This window comes from Mastomys coucha, chromosome X (genome assembly GCF_008632895.1).
Source record: "Mastomys coucha isolate ucsf_1 chromosome X, UCSF_Mcou_1, whole genome shotgun sequence".
NCBI classification, from domain to species: Eukaryota; Metazoa; Chordata; class Mammalia; order Rodentia; family Muridae; genus Mastomys; species Mastomys coucha.
In genome coordinates, this window is record NC_045030.1 from 65,328,936 (window position 1) to 65,342,848 (window position 13,913).

Consider the following 13,913-nt stretch of genomic DNA (forward strand, 5'->3'; position numbering starts at 1 on the left):
GAGCTCTCTAGTGGAATTTTTGGGGTCACTTAAGTATACTATCATATCATTTGCAAATATATCATTTGTGATATCTTGACTTCTTCCTTTCCAATTTCTGTCCTTTTGATCTCCTTTTGTTGTCTAATTGTTATGCCTGCCCCTTTCCATTCCTTAATCCCTGATGGGTTTCCAACAGTTCAACAGCCTTCACACACAAATAATCCACATGCAAAGTGGTCTATAAACCATTATTTCACACTTTTACTTTTACTTAACCACCAGATGCTCCTGCAGTTTTGTCCACAGTCATCCTACATGGGCTGTTTAACCCACAATAGGCCAATCACTGGATGAAATGCTAATTATTAAACTCTAACTGGATGAAATGCTAATTATTAAACTCTCATTAGTCCAACTGCCCCTGTCTAGCTAATAGATTTTTGCTAAAAATTGTCCAACTGCCTGGAACCTACTAAGGTTCCACTTGTCATAGCTCAACCACCATATAAATTGTCATAGGTTCAACTCACCATAGTTTAACTGTCCATGGTCTTCTAACAATTTCACTTACTAAATATAGTCCATTGCCTGGGATCCACTAACTGTTTGATCTGCCATAGCCCAAACATCAGATAGCACTCTTGTTGGTTTAAATCACGATAGTTCAGCTGTTCCATCACTAGCTAATAGTTTCATTTATAATGGTCCAAATTTTCTAGAACCTGTTGTCTGCTCCACCCATCATAGTCCTGGGGTTCTTTCACCTTTCAGGACCAGAAATGAATATTTGTCCTGCTTTTACAGAGTAAGCCTGGTCTCATTCAAGTGTGACAGAGGATTGTCCCCAAGACCCAGGTATCTGCAGCTTTTTGCTCATAAATTCTATCAGAGCTTTCCTACACAGACTCACTTCTCCATCCATTGAAGTCCTTATTACATCAAGCTTGGGAGGCTGATATCCTTCTTCGTATATCATGCACTCTCTCCCACACAGAAGTTATGTCACCCAAAACCAACATGCAATAAAATATTACTGCATTCTTATGAGTGAATAACTTTTGCCATAGCTAGAGCCTGAGTTATATATCATTTCTTCCTGTAAATGGTATGGGTGGGTTGCAAGTAGGATGAACTAACCTTCCAATTTAATGTCAAGTCCATGAAGAAAAGGTATTAGAATATTATCAGTTAATTCATAAACTTCAATTTTAAATTTCTTCTTGCAATTAAAGAAATATAGTGTATTTATTTTTATTTTTTGACAAAAAGTGTCTAGGCAGTACTTTATCCAGAAAGGAAGGGCATGGAAGATTTTCTACAGGGAATAAAGAGGTTTATTGTGGACTATTAGGGAGAAAGACAATATTCCCCATATATACATAGAAGCATAGAAACAAGAAACAATAAAGAGTACTTTTAAACATCACAGACCTCTATATTCATATACATTTGAGTGTAAGATAGCAAAAACTTTGCAAGTTGTAGGTCTTGGAACATTTTTTGAAAACAAATGCCTGTTCAAATTTTTCAAATTAATCTGAAAGGTTATAGGAAAGCCTTTAAATATTTTTAATAGAAAGTTATCATGAGCAGTTTTTTTGAAAGATGGGTCAGAAGATATATGACGAAAGAGAAAGAGGTTGATATAAGTAAGTTTTATCCTTTAAAGTAAAGCCTTTCAAGATAAAAAGGACCATTTCAAAGTCAAATGAATGAAAGTTTGAATTCATATGTCACAAAATGAGTTCTTGAGTAGTGACAGAACACATATGCTTTAAACTGGGTCTTCTTAGCTTCCTTTTTGACAGTTTTATTTCAAATTTAAAGTGCTCACCACTTTCCCATAATTTATTTTGCTTTTTTATTTAATAATGTAACTTTTATAAATTGAACATCCTCCCTGACAATTCAATGTGCATTAGCTCACCTTTGTCCCAGCCTTGATCTCTACTCATTAAACACTAGTAATGTTATTTCCCCTTATCCTATAATCACTAATCAATCTTGTTTCCAGCTACTTAACAAGGAGTAATTAAACATGTAATTATATAAAATAAATAACTTTTGAACATTGTGACCTGAGAGATCAGGATATTTAAATAACAATAATTCAAATGATTTGTTGCTGTCAAGATTGACTAAATGCTTTAAAATATGGAAACAGTCTCCTAGGATATTTTCTATCAAAAAAGATTAGCAAATACTAATTAGTAAATATACAAATATATATATGCTCATATTATAAACATAATATGTATATAGTATGTAAAACATCACTGAACTCTTTGGTATCATTTAAATAAATTCTTGTATAATTCTCCCATAGTCAAATATTTATAACCAGAATTTTAAAACCATTTTATTATTCAAATAAAAGGTGATTTAATGATGATCCAGATGCAAAGATATTAATTTGATTTTATTATAAGGTTATAAATTACCCAGTATTACAATATATTTTCATTAAAAAATTGTCATCAAGCTCAATATTGATGCTATATGTAAGTGTTGAAAAATTAACTAGAATTTCAAGTCATTTTGTGTTAGAAATAGGTTTCTGGAAATATTACTTCTGGTTATGAGAACATAAAAAAGCACGCATCTTGAGTACATACTTTAGTTTAGGGTTTACTATTTAACACTATGTATTGATTATCACTTCTCTCGAACACATTGTACTAAAAATTATTCATACAACATTACACAAAAAACAAACATAGTTCTTGTAGCTCTTTTTCCATTTAACAGGCAAGTAATTACTAACAAAACAATTTCAATTGCATGTATGTAAGTTCAGTGTAGGATTAGTTTTATTAAGATAAAGAATGTTGTCCCATGGTCCATGTTAGAAAGAAACCTCATCAATGACTATTAGAGAATGCTGGTACAGGAAATTTTGGTGAAGGAATGTTAGGGGAGTTCATGTCTATAACATTAGTAAAAAACAAAACAAACAAACAAGCAAAAAAGCATAGATATATGTAAATATTCTAGAGGGAGTAACCAGTGTTGGAGTTAAGGAGAAGAGGGGTTAGAAGGGAAACTGGAAAGGAAGACTGGGAGGGTAAGTCACAGCTATGAATCATGTGAAGAGCTTTCATTTTTGTCTAAGGTGAATGAAAACTGAAGAATTGTAAGCAGCTGTAAACCTATAATGAGTTGTCTTGCCCAATATTATAGTTTGAAATAGTGTTGGGGAAACTGGATTGAATGAGTCACAGAAGTCAGGATATTTGTAAGGAAGTTATTTAAGATGTGTCATGGGGAAACCATTGCACAATAGGCAAAATTCTCCATGATGGAAGCTTAAGAAAGCAGATTCAACTGATATCAAGATATTAACAGGACTTGACAATGAGTTGTCAATGGATGGTTAGGAAAAATATCCAGAATGACTTTGCATCAAAACTGCTCCAAACCATTGACAGGTTATAATTCACTCTGTATAGTTAATTTTAAATAGAACATATGAATCTATACATAGTTACATAAATAGTTTTGGCTGCAGAATGAATGGTCAAACTATTATCAATCAATTCATCCATATCACTGATTGTGCCATCAAGGAATTATGTGGCCATATGCTTTCTTCTACCTTCTTGTTTCATTCCTCATTTTCTACCTTTCTTCTTATCCTCTGGTCTTCTCCCCCCTACATACACATATATAAAACATATATATTTCCTATTACATATAAACATAGAAAATTTCCTAACAAGTTCTCTACTAAAAACTATGTCTTAAGGTAGTAGTAGAGATTCAATGGCAAATCAAACTCATTTTGTGTCTTCATGGAGATTAACATATAATAGAGTAGATATTTAAAAATAAAAAACACTAAAATAAGCACTTTGGAAGTCTGAATTAAGATTATCATTTTATTTGGGAACAGGATACATGAAACCCTATCTCAAGAAAAGAAAACATAAAAAGAACATTTGGAGATATTATTGATCAATAGCATACATGTATAATGTGCCATAAATCCTGTATGAGTGGATATTTAAGGAAAAGTTTGACCCATTCCAATTTTTGACATATGTATGCATACCAGTTGTGAAAACAGAACATGTCAGCATTATTTCATTCAGATTTGATCCTTTGTTATCAATAAATATATTTAGTTGGTCATGAAAATTTTAAAAAAGAACAAAACCCAAAATGTGTGGTCATTGTTGGTATGCAATGAAATTGAAAAATTTGTGGTAAAATTGTCTGTTGCCCTCTGAACTCTGTATTTCTTGTGGATAGGACAAAATGGGTCATTGATTTTACAACAGGTGTTATTATGGGAAATACTTTGCTTTATGTACCATCTCTGGTACCTTATTTTCTACAGAATGAATAATTATATGTCTGGACAGAAGCTTTGATGCCTTAACTATGTTCTAGGATTTATTGAGACTATTGAATAGCATTTGTTTATCATAATCCCTTATTAACTGCTAGATGCAAATATTCTGGTTTAAGACTATGATAGTACTAGAGATTGGAATTTTCTTTTTAATTTTGGCTTTATTTTAAGCTTTGTGTATTTATTGTGCTATCCATATAGGTATTTAAAAACCAATGCTTAGACTGGCTTATATTAAGGTCTTTTAGATTTCACTAAAATCCACACCTTTTTTAAAATTAAAAATAGTTTTTTTATACAATATATTCTTATGATCTTTCCTCCCCTACTTCTCTTAGTTCCTCACTACTTTCCCCTGTTATCCAGAGCTATACCCTTTCTGTATCTCATTGTTAAACAGGCATCTAATGAATATAAAGCAAAACCAAATTGAAATGGGACAAAACAAACAAGCAGAAGAAAAAGGATAAGAATCACATCGACATAGAGCCATAAACATTCACGTACTCAGGCATCCTATAAAATCAAAAAATCATGATTTTATAGCAGAAGTTGTGCTAGGTATCTTAGCTTTCCATTGCTGTGGTAAGATACCATGACCAAAGAAACTTATAGAAAATGGATTTATTGGGATAATACTTTCAGAGGAATGGAGTTCATGACCATCATGTCAGGGAACAGGTGGGCAGACATGACACTAGAGCAGTAACTGAGTGCTCACATATGTAGACAACAACCATGAGGCAAAGAGAGAGAAAGCTAACTTAGAGTGGTATGGGCTTCTGAAACCCCAAAGCTCATACCCAACAATGACATACTTCCTACATTAAGGCAACACTTCTTAATCCTTCCACCAACTTGAGACCAAACATTCAAGCAACTGAACCTATGGGAGACATTCTCATTCAAACGACTATGCTAGGAAAGTATTATACCATCTATATCCCTAACCTACAGATCTACTCTTGATATAAAATATTAACCTCTTAATCTAATAACAGAATAATAAAATACATAATTTCATCACATAAATGAAATCCAATATTTATAACCCAATCATACCTAAAAACAGTATTGCATTTCAACATGAACTTTTATAGGTAGAAGTTATATCCAAACTGTAGTAATGACCAAACAGAGGCCCATCTGTGAACTCAGCCTCAGCTTTATCAACTCAAACAACCTTCCATGCCCTGACTGCATTCTATACCTTACCTTCCAAGTCCCAAAGTAAATTCCTTTTCCTCAATATAAACTGCTAACCAATTGTTTCTTTAACTTCAGCTTCCTCTTGCTTCAGCCTCCATTTTATCTCTGATCCTGCAACTTATTTTCCATTCTTACTTCTTGACGTCCTCAGCTTGGCCCATGTAGATTCTACTGGCTTAGGCCCGTGAGAATCCAGGCAGCACCCACTCCAAGGAAACTGAGGGACCCAATAATTATTAAGAAAGCAAGGAGATAGGAAAATAACATTAATTATTTTAGTGTGTCATACTTTTGATTAATACACTGCTTCTTTTTTCTTTGCATGTAGCCAACTGTGAAACTGGATTGCCTTCAAATAGGTTTCATGGTATGTGCCTAGTATGAAATAGGACCACAATATGTTAGGGCAAGATATTATGGTCACTTGATGCTGTACACCTGACTTATAGTTAAGAATCGTTTCTTCTGTCCACTGACAGTTATTATTAAGGTATTATGAAGAAAATAAAATGATCCCAGGAAAATATTTTGTATCAGATGCCAGGTAAAAAGAAATGTTCCCAGTAAGAGTGCTTCTTCATTGCTTGTCTGTTCTTCTCTAACTGCAGTTAGAAAAAGAACTGTAGCTCTTTTTAGGCTGTGAATTTATAACTTTGCGAGTGCTTGTTGTATTTTTAAAAAACATTACAGAGTTTTAATAACCCTCGTTGAACTTTACAATTGTGCTTATAACATCTTTCAAATGATTATCTATGTTATTTTTGCAGACAGAAATATTTTCTTCATAAAACTAACTCATTTTATAAGAGATTAAAACTATTAATGTTCTAGAAAATATAGTCAGTTCTTCAAATTGTGGTATATTATTTGACTGTGGGAATATAGATGCAAAGGGCAAAGCTAACTGAGATGGGAGCAGTGGTGAAAAGAGCAAACATGCTTTTCGAGGCATCTTAAGGATATTCTTATTCAACATTGGACACACTGTATGCTTGAGACTATATGATCATGGAGTTCAAAGATCACAATACTGAAAATTTTCTTCCTCTTTTTCCCAGCAGGAGCTCATGGTTTCACAGTTTTGAATTATTTTATGTTGTTTATTCTCTTCCTATATTTCTATAGTAGCATCTAGGTCAGGTTGCTATAACTTTATAGTTCTTAGCAGTCCTACTGGCTAGCAGCACTCAATGCTAAGACAAGGCTACTTTTCTGGGGATAGCTATGAGCCCCTTCCCCTTTCTCTCCTAATGATTGGATCCAAAAGGCCTACAAGCCCACAGTTTCAGACTTCTTCCCTAGCTCAGTCACTTAGCATACACTATTAGTTGCCTTTTAAGTTCTATGCAATGTAAAATTACTACCAGCGATGTTATATTCTACCAAATAACATTTTTTATGTTACCAACCTAATCAGAAAATCCCAGTTCAATCAGAGTTTCTCGGAGCTGAGATACAAAATGTCCTTCTATTCTACATTTTAATCTCCACCTTGAGAGAAATATGCAGAAAGGCTCTATAGGCAGCAGTTAATCTGACAGTGATTTTTTGCATAAAAAATTAGTTTCTAAAAAATATTTCTAAATTCAAAAATTCACCCCAGGAAATACAAATGCATCAGCCTTTTAGGTAGGCTTTTGCATAAGAAAAGATTCTTTAGATTGTGTTTTCACTTTAGAAAGAAGGAAAGGGAGAGACACTTCATGGAAGTGATGTGCTGGATATTTTCATTGACCCTAGTAAGCTAATCTCCTTTAACTTTGGTAACAGAGACCTGGAATAGTTATTATGCCTCATTTTCACAGATAAGAGCATGAACTCTTAAAAACTTTAGTGGCTTCTCTAGATCACACAAGCTAAGAGTGGCTAGGTTTTGAATCTAGGTATTTCTATTTACATACCCTATGCTCTTTCCACAGAGTAGCAATGCAAGACCCTTAAGAGTCTTGATTTCTTGCTCATAGTTAACTTTATAGCCTTCAAGACTTATGTCGTTTCTTAAGTCATCATTATCCTTATTGTTCAATTACTATCTGAATTTTCTTAAACAATGGAGATAGATTAAGAACATAAGAATAGGTGCATAAATCTGCAACATTCATTTTTTCTGTAACTCTCTATAGTTTGTAATTTTTTTAAATTCTAAAATACAAGCCTAAACCATATTAATTATATTGAGAAATTGTTCTGTGGCCTTCACTTTAACAAACATTCCTCTTAGGAGAAATGAGCTAATGCAATTGAGGAGGGGATAGATTCTTACCAGATTGGATTTTAGGATTTAAATGCTGATCTGGCTGTGTAGTCCTGACTGATACTGAACTCTTAGTCAAGTAATCCTTCTGTTTCAGCCTTCCAAGTGTCTGGTGCTTGGTAAAGATTAGAGGCATGCAGAAATCTATTTTTTAAATTAGTAGGCCTGGATCAATTATATAAGAAAATCCAAGAAATTTAGTTCTTGAGAATGAAGCCATTTAAGCAGTCATTTCTAAAGAAGAAAAATAATTTTCCCTTTTATATTTTGAATAGTCTGATGGTAACTGCTTGGATGGCTGAATCGAGGATTTTAAGGCTTCACATTGATTCCGGGAAATATGTAAACAATTCCAGTAGACTTCATTGGCTCAAATCATGGTCATTGTTACTTTAACAATAATTCAAACATATATTATTTTGAATGTATTTAAATGTGAGCTGTCTTGTAGTTTGAAAAAAGGAACTTATATACCTCCCAAGTCTGTTAGTTTCTTATGTGCCCTAGAGTAGATGATACTTCACTTCTCCAGAGAAAACACTGATGATGTGTTAATTTAAATATACAAGAATAAGTATATTTTAGGGATTGAAACACAGTAACATTTCAGGTTGTTGGGATCAGTGTACATGCATATAAAATTTATAATAATCTAGTATTGTCTTAACATATAATTCTATCTCATTTGAAAGTGATTGGTGAGTGATTGAAATTGAACCCAGGCCTTCATGTTTGCTAATGTAAAGTATAATATTTTCTCATACATGCAAAAGCTTGAATGGATTCATATATCAAAATTTCAAGTTGATATTTCCTCCTATTAGTTACAAACATATTCTTAATTCTGCTGCAATTGCTTCAAGTTATATTTGTAATGGTTATAAAGTCTCTGTGCCTTACTTGAAGGCTTTCTTGATTCATATAGAGAGAAGATATATTCTATGTTTGTTCTCAATATATAGATATATGCTTTAATTTCTCATATTTCATCACAGTGAAAAGGTGCTGCAAGCTGGCCAGTCTGGGCCTCCCTCAACTTGTGGGGAAAACAAGGTCTTGGTCAGGTTCGCAAGGAGTTGGCGAAGAAATAATGGCAGACACAACATGTGGAAGTGCAGGATCTGAATGTATTTCTCAAAAATGGCATCAGACTTTTAGTCATTACAAAAGAGAAAAGAAAAATCTGGCAGCTCAGTGGTCGAGGTACATTTGAGGCCACCTGAAACACACTGGGTCTAAAACAGCAGCCATCTCCTCTGGACTGGTACTTCACACACACACACATACACACACACACACACACACACACACACACACACACACACACACACCCCGGCCCAAGCACTCTGGGCCCCGGGGTGGGGGGGCTGCAGACCACATGAGACTCGAGTCTCAAATGCTCTGTCTCGAATGCTCTGCAGTACACTGTCTGACACACATACACACACACACACACACACACACTCAGTTCAAGGTCACACCCATCCTTAGTAAAATGCCCACCATGCTAATCATCTGGGCTAGCAGAGACAATCCCTGGGAGTTCCATTCTTGCTAATTCCTAGGAGTGACTCAGCTGGGGGACTGAAAAAGAGGATTCTACTTGACCTTACCCTGGGATAAACAACTCCCATTCTGTAAACTTCAATGTCCTACCCCTTTACTATCTCCCTAACAATGCCAGAGGCAATTAGTCTAGGTGGGTAACATTCTTTATGTAATTCCAAGCCAGGGTTTGGCTAAGATGTTGGAATACTGGAAAAGGTCAGAGAGCAATGTCCAATTTAATTTAGCTATAGTAAATCATATCTTGGTGGGCACCTAGCATGCGAGTTTGCAAGGACATATCTGGGCTACCTCTGAGTTAGGGAATGAACTCCAAGAGACTGGTTTCCTTTGAGCATTTTCGCCTCTGGTCTGTGGCCAAGCTTTTGGGCTTGTCACAAGACTTCATTGGAGTGGGCATGGCAAAAAGAAAATGTAAAATTTTAGATTTTGGTCATGTTTAATTTTCATCCAATTATTTATGAAGTTTGGGCTGAATTCAGCTACTCTGAGTTAGTTAGTGGACCATATATTAGTATCTCTATAAATGTTCTTTTCCACAAAGATATTGTTTTCAATTTTCTAGGAAAAGCTGCATCAAATCCACTACCTGGGTGTAGATAAATAAAGTCAGTCTTCTATATTTCAAATTAATTAATTTTCAAGTCTTATATATAAATAATTTCTTTGATTTTTCCCATACATATAAGATTTTTCATAGCTTCAATGTCTTTATAAAATTCTTCTAAATAGTATAAAAGGCTTATCAATAATTGTATTGTGTCTAGAGCATATGCCTAACCCAAATCATGTTTGGTGATATTTTCCTTCTTTTCTCTACCCATGTTCTCTTGAGAATATAGGGGATAAAGTGTTTTGTTTTCCTTATGTTTTTTTCTAAATAGCTACTATAATACTGACAAACTTAATGTAGGTCAAAGATAATAATTAATAATAATAGGTACTACTATTACTACCACCACCACCATCACTACTACGTATCAGAAGGCTTATACTTCTTTCTGAATGCTGTGACAAATTATTTCCTTTTGAGTTTTATAGTTTCTGCAGTGCCCCAAATTCTTTGACTGTGTCTCTCATCCATATCCAAAGCCAAACAATGCATGGTATATTGTTATTTAGTATACCATGCCATTGGTTCTGACTTTTCTATCTTCTTTAACAAAATGTGTAGGATTTATGATTTTCTTGAATCTAACTAAACAATATATGATAATGTCTTCGTCTTAAGATTGGTTACTCAATAGTATCTCCAAAGTCTCTTTTGACATTGAAGGTAATAAGGTTCATTGTGTCTATGTGATCTAAGTTGCAAAATGGACAAATTAGAGTTTGGTGAGAAAAGTATTAAATTGGAGATTTTCTTGAAATAGTACAAAAATTTTTTCTATGGACTAAAACTGTTTATGCAACTAGAATTGATTCATGAGAAAGAATTCTAACAAAAGATGTATCTTATAATGGGAACAACTTCATGTTATCATTGGTAGTATATAAAGCAGGTGTTTATTTCCTTTCTTTAGACATATCAAGAGAAAATCTGGGAATATGGTCAATATAGAAGTACATTAGTTAGATACTCATATTGAGCAAGAACATGTACTATATGAAATTATGTCACACTACTATAGGACCTCCATAAGATTTTTATATTGTATACTGATAATATCTATACACCTGTCAATTTTTTTGTAATGGGTGCATTATAGGGAAATATCCATGGAAGCTTTACAGCAAAGCCAATGAATTAATATAGTTGTTGAAAGCTAGGTACATTGACCAAAAGAGTTTGATTTAATGCGGCTTTCTGGAAGAACACACTCATAAATATTAATTGGATAAAGAGAAAGCTCCTGAAAATGTGTTCCACAATATACACTCTGAATACTTTTGCCTGTTATAATGAAATATTTGAGAGGAGTGAGATAACTCACAAGTCTTCTATAAATTAAATAAGGACACAAATTTAGAAGGCTGCAAATAGTTACAAAATGCTGGACATTTGCTAGGATTTAAAAAACAGTATTATCAAAAAGTGAGTGGAAGACTATGGAGAATCCCTTAGAAGAATTTAATGTGCCATATGGCTCACTATCCTTGAGGCATAGAGCTCATTGAGGTGAGAGTTAAAGATCACTCTGAAATTATTTTAGGATGATTATATGAGCTCTTTATCTAACTAGACTATTTAAATTCTTCCTCATTGAAACTGCTCCCCTCCGGCGCAGTTCATGGAATTTGAAGATGAAGTAGCTTTGTGACAGCCAAGCCAAGCCAAGTCAAGCCAACACACTATTGGTTGGAGGAGATTTTGTTAACCAATCGAAGTCAAATGGCGTGGCAAATCTAAGCCGAAGGGCGTGGCTTCTCATTGTTCGGCAGGGATATATACGATAGGTCAGGCCTCCTGAAGTTAACAGTAGCTGTTAGAGCTACAATGTGACAGCCGTTAGTGAGAATACAAGAGAATCTGACACACTGTCTGAACATGACTCTGATGATGACTTAACCACAACCAAGACCACAGAAGATGAAAGCAGTATAAGCCAGACAGAAAGGTTTCGCTGTAATCGAGTGGAAACAGCAGGACCTGAAAAGGTCAGAATGTCTTAAGTTTCTCCCCACGCCTAAGTTCCTCACTTATTACTTCTTTCCTGTCATTCACTGTTACAAATTTGTTCTCCAGCCTATTAGAGACATCATCATGTAGACTCATTCTATGTTTTTATTATTATTATTTTTATTAGATATTTTCTTTACTTACATGTCATATTTCTCCTTTCCCAGTTTCCCCTCCAAAAAAAACAAAACAAACAAACAAACAAACAAACAAAAAAACCAAAAACCAACAACTAGAACAAACCCCTGTTCCCTCCCTCCTCCCCCTGCTCGCAACCCCACCCTCTCCCACTTATTGGCCCTGGCATTCCCCTACACTGGGACACAGATCCTTCACAGGGCCTCTCCTCCCATTGATGACTGATTTGGCCATCCTCTGCTATACAAATACTGCTGGAGCCATTAGTCCCACCATGTGTACTCCATTCTATGTTTTGCTTGAAACTGTTTTAACTTATACCCTTGTCTGTTCCCCAAACCAGTGAAGAGTGTACAATCTGTGCTTGAAAAGAGTTCAGGAGATGGGAAGAAAAGGAAAAATACCATATTGGTCTTTTACTACCGACAAAAGGCAAAGAAGAAACAAAATCAAGAAAAGGAAAAAGAAGAGGTCCCAGGAGAACCTCATACTTCAAATAATACTGTGTCTCCTCCTGAGTCATCCCCAAACCCAGAATCCTTTTCACCTCTTCCTCCAAAATGTGTGCAGAGGGTTTTTTGTTTGTTTGGTTGTTTTGTTTTGTTTTGTTTTTGTTTTCTGTTTTTTTGTGGAGACCAAATATTATACCCTTATATAACAATGTTTGGACATTGTTGACTAAAATATAATAAAATAACTTGTGAAAACTAGTTTTGTTTCAATGTGTGGTATGTTTCATTGGTGGGGAAGGAGAAAAAGAAAACAGAAATTATTTGAGGCAGAACAGAGGAAGAAAAGTGTTTGAGGTTTCAATGGGGTTTTGCAACAAGGGTAGATAGGGAGAAGTGTGATATTTGTGGAAAAAGAAGCATGTAATAATTGCCCTGATTTTTTATTCAATTGCCATCTTGACCTATTTGTTATTTCTATACCTCTATACCAGAGATTTTTATTAATTAATAATTAATTAATTTTATTTATTTTTTTTACTTTTAGAATTTTGAGATAGGGTTTCTCTGTGTAGCCCTGGTTGTCTTTGAACTTGTTCTGTAGATCAGGCTTGTCTTGGAACTCACAGAGATCTGCCTAGCTCTGCCTCCCAAGTGCTGAGAATAAAGGCTTGTACGATCACCACCTAGATCAGAGGTAGTTTATAAAGACAAAGATTTATTAGAATGAATGATCTTGAGGCTGTGAGATCTAGGGTCCATATTTGATGGACATCTTCTCGTTGGTCTGGACACTGCAGAGTCCAGTGGAGTGTAATGCTTCTAAATAGTGAGAGGAGCATGTAGGAAGGACAGTTAAAATATCTGCTGTTATATGAGATAACTAATTGCAATCTATAATTAACTTATTCAGAAACTAATCACCAATAAAAATTTCTACTTAAATTTAGCCCTTAATACCTCAATGCAGTGAAACTTTTCAGCATGTCTTTTGGTAGAGATTTTCTGAGTGTTACAAGTGTGTTAACAGCTCTTAAGCTTCATCTTTGTCTCTTCTTTTTCATCTCACATCTGGAAAGTCTGGTATAAACACAGTTGCTGATTACAAAGTAACATTCTTTAACCAAATTCTTTAAGTTCACTGTACACATAGTAGTTATTATTCTAAAAGTTCTCCATTGGATCAAGAGTAATATGACAAAAAGTAATAAATTAATATCAAACAATTATGAAATAATTTTTACAGTGTGGTTCCATATTAGATAGATTCCCTATAAGACAGATTACTTCTCTGTAAAGATAGCATTCTTTCTTTTTTCCAGTGTAAGTAATAACAAGACA

The 13,913-nt window shown here is 34.4% G+C and overlaps 1 long non-coding RNA gene across 1 annotated transcript; it reads left to right on the forward strand.

The window, feature by feature from the left end:
* The first annotated feature begins 11,755 nt into the window (after positions 1 to 11,755).
* LOC116092935 lies at positions 11,756 to 12,833 on the forward strand. The gene is made up of 2 exons (XR_004119566.1): positions 11,756 to 11,963; positions 12,467 to 12,833. It is a non-coding gene; the product is annotated as an uncharacterized LOC116092935 (long non-coding RNA).
* The last annotated feature ends 1,080 nt before the right edge of the window (positions 12,834 to 13,913 follow it).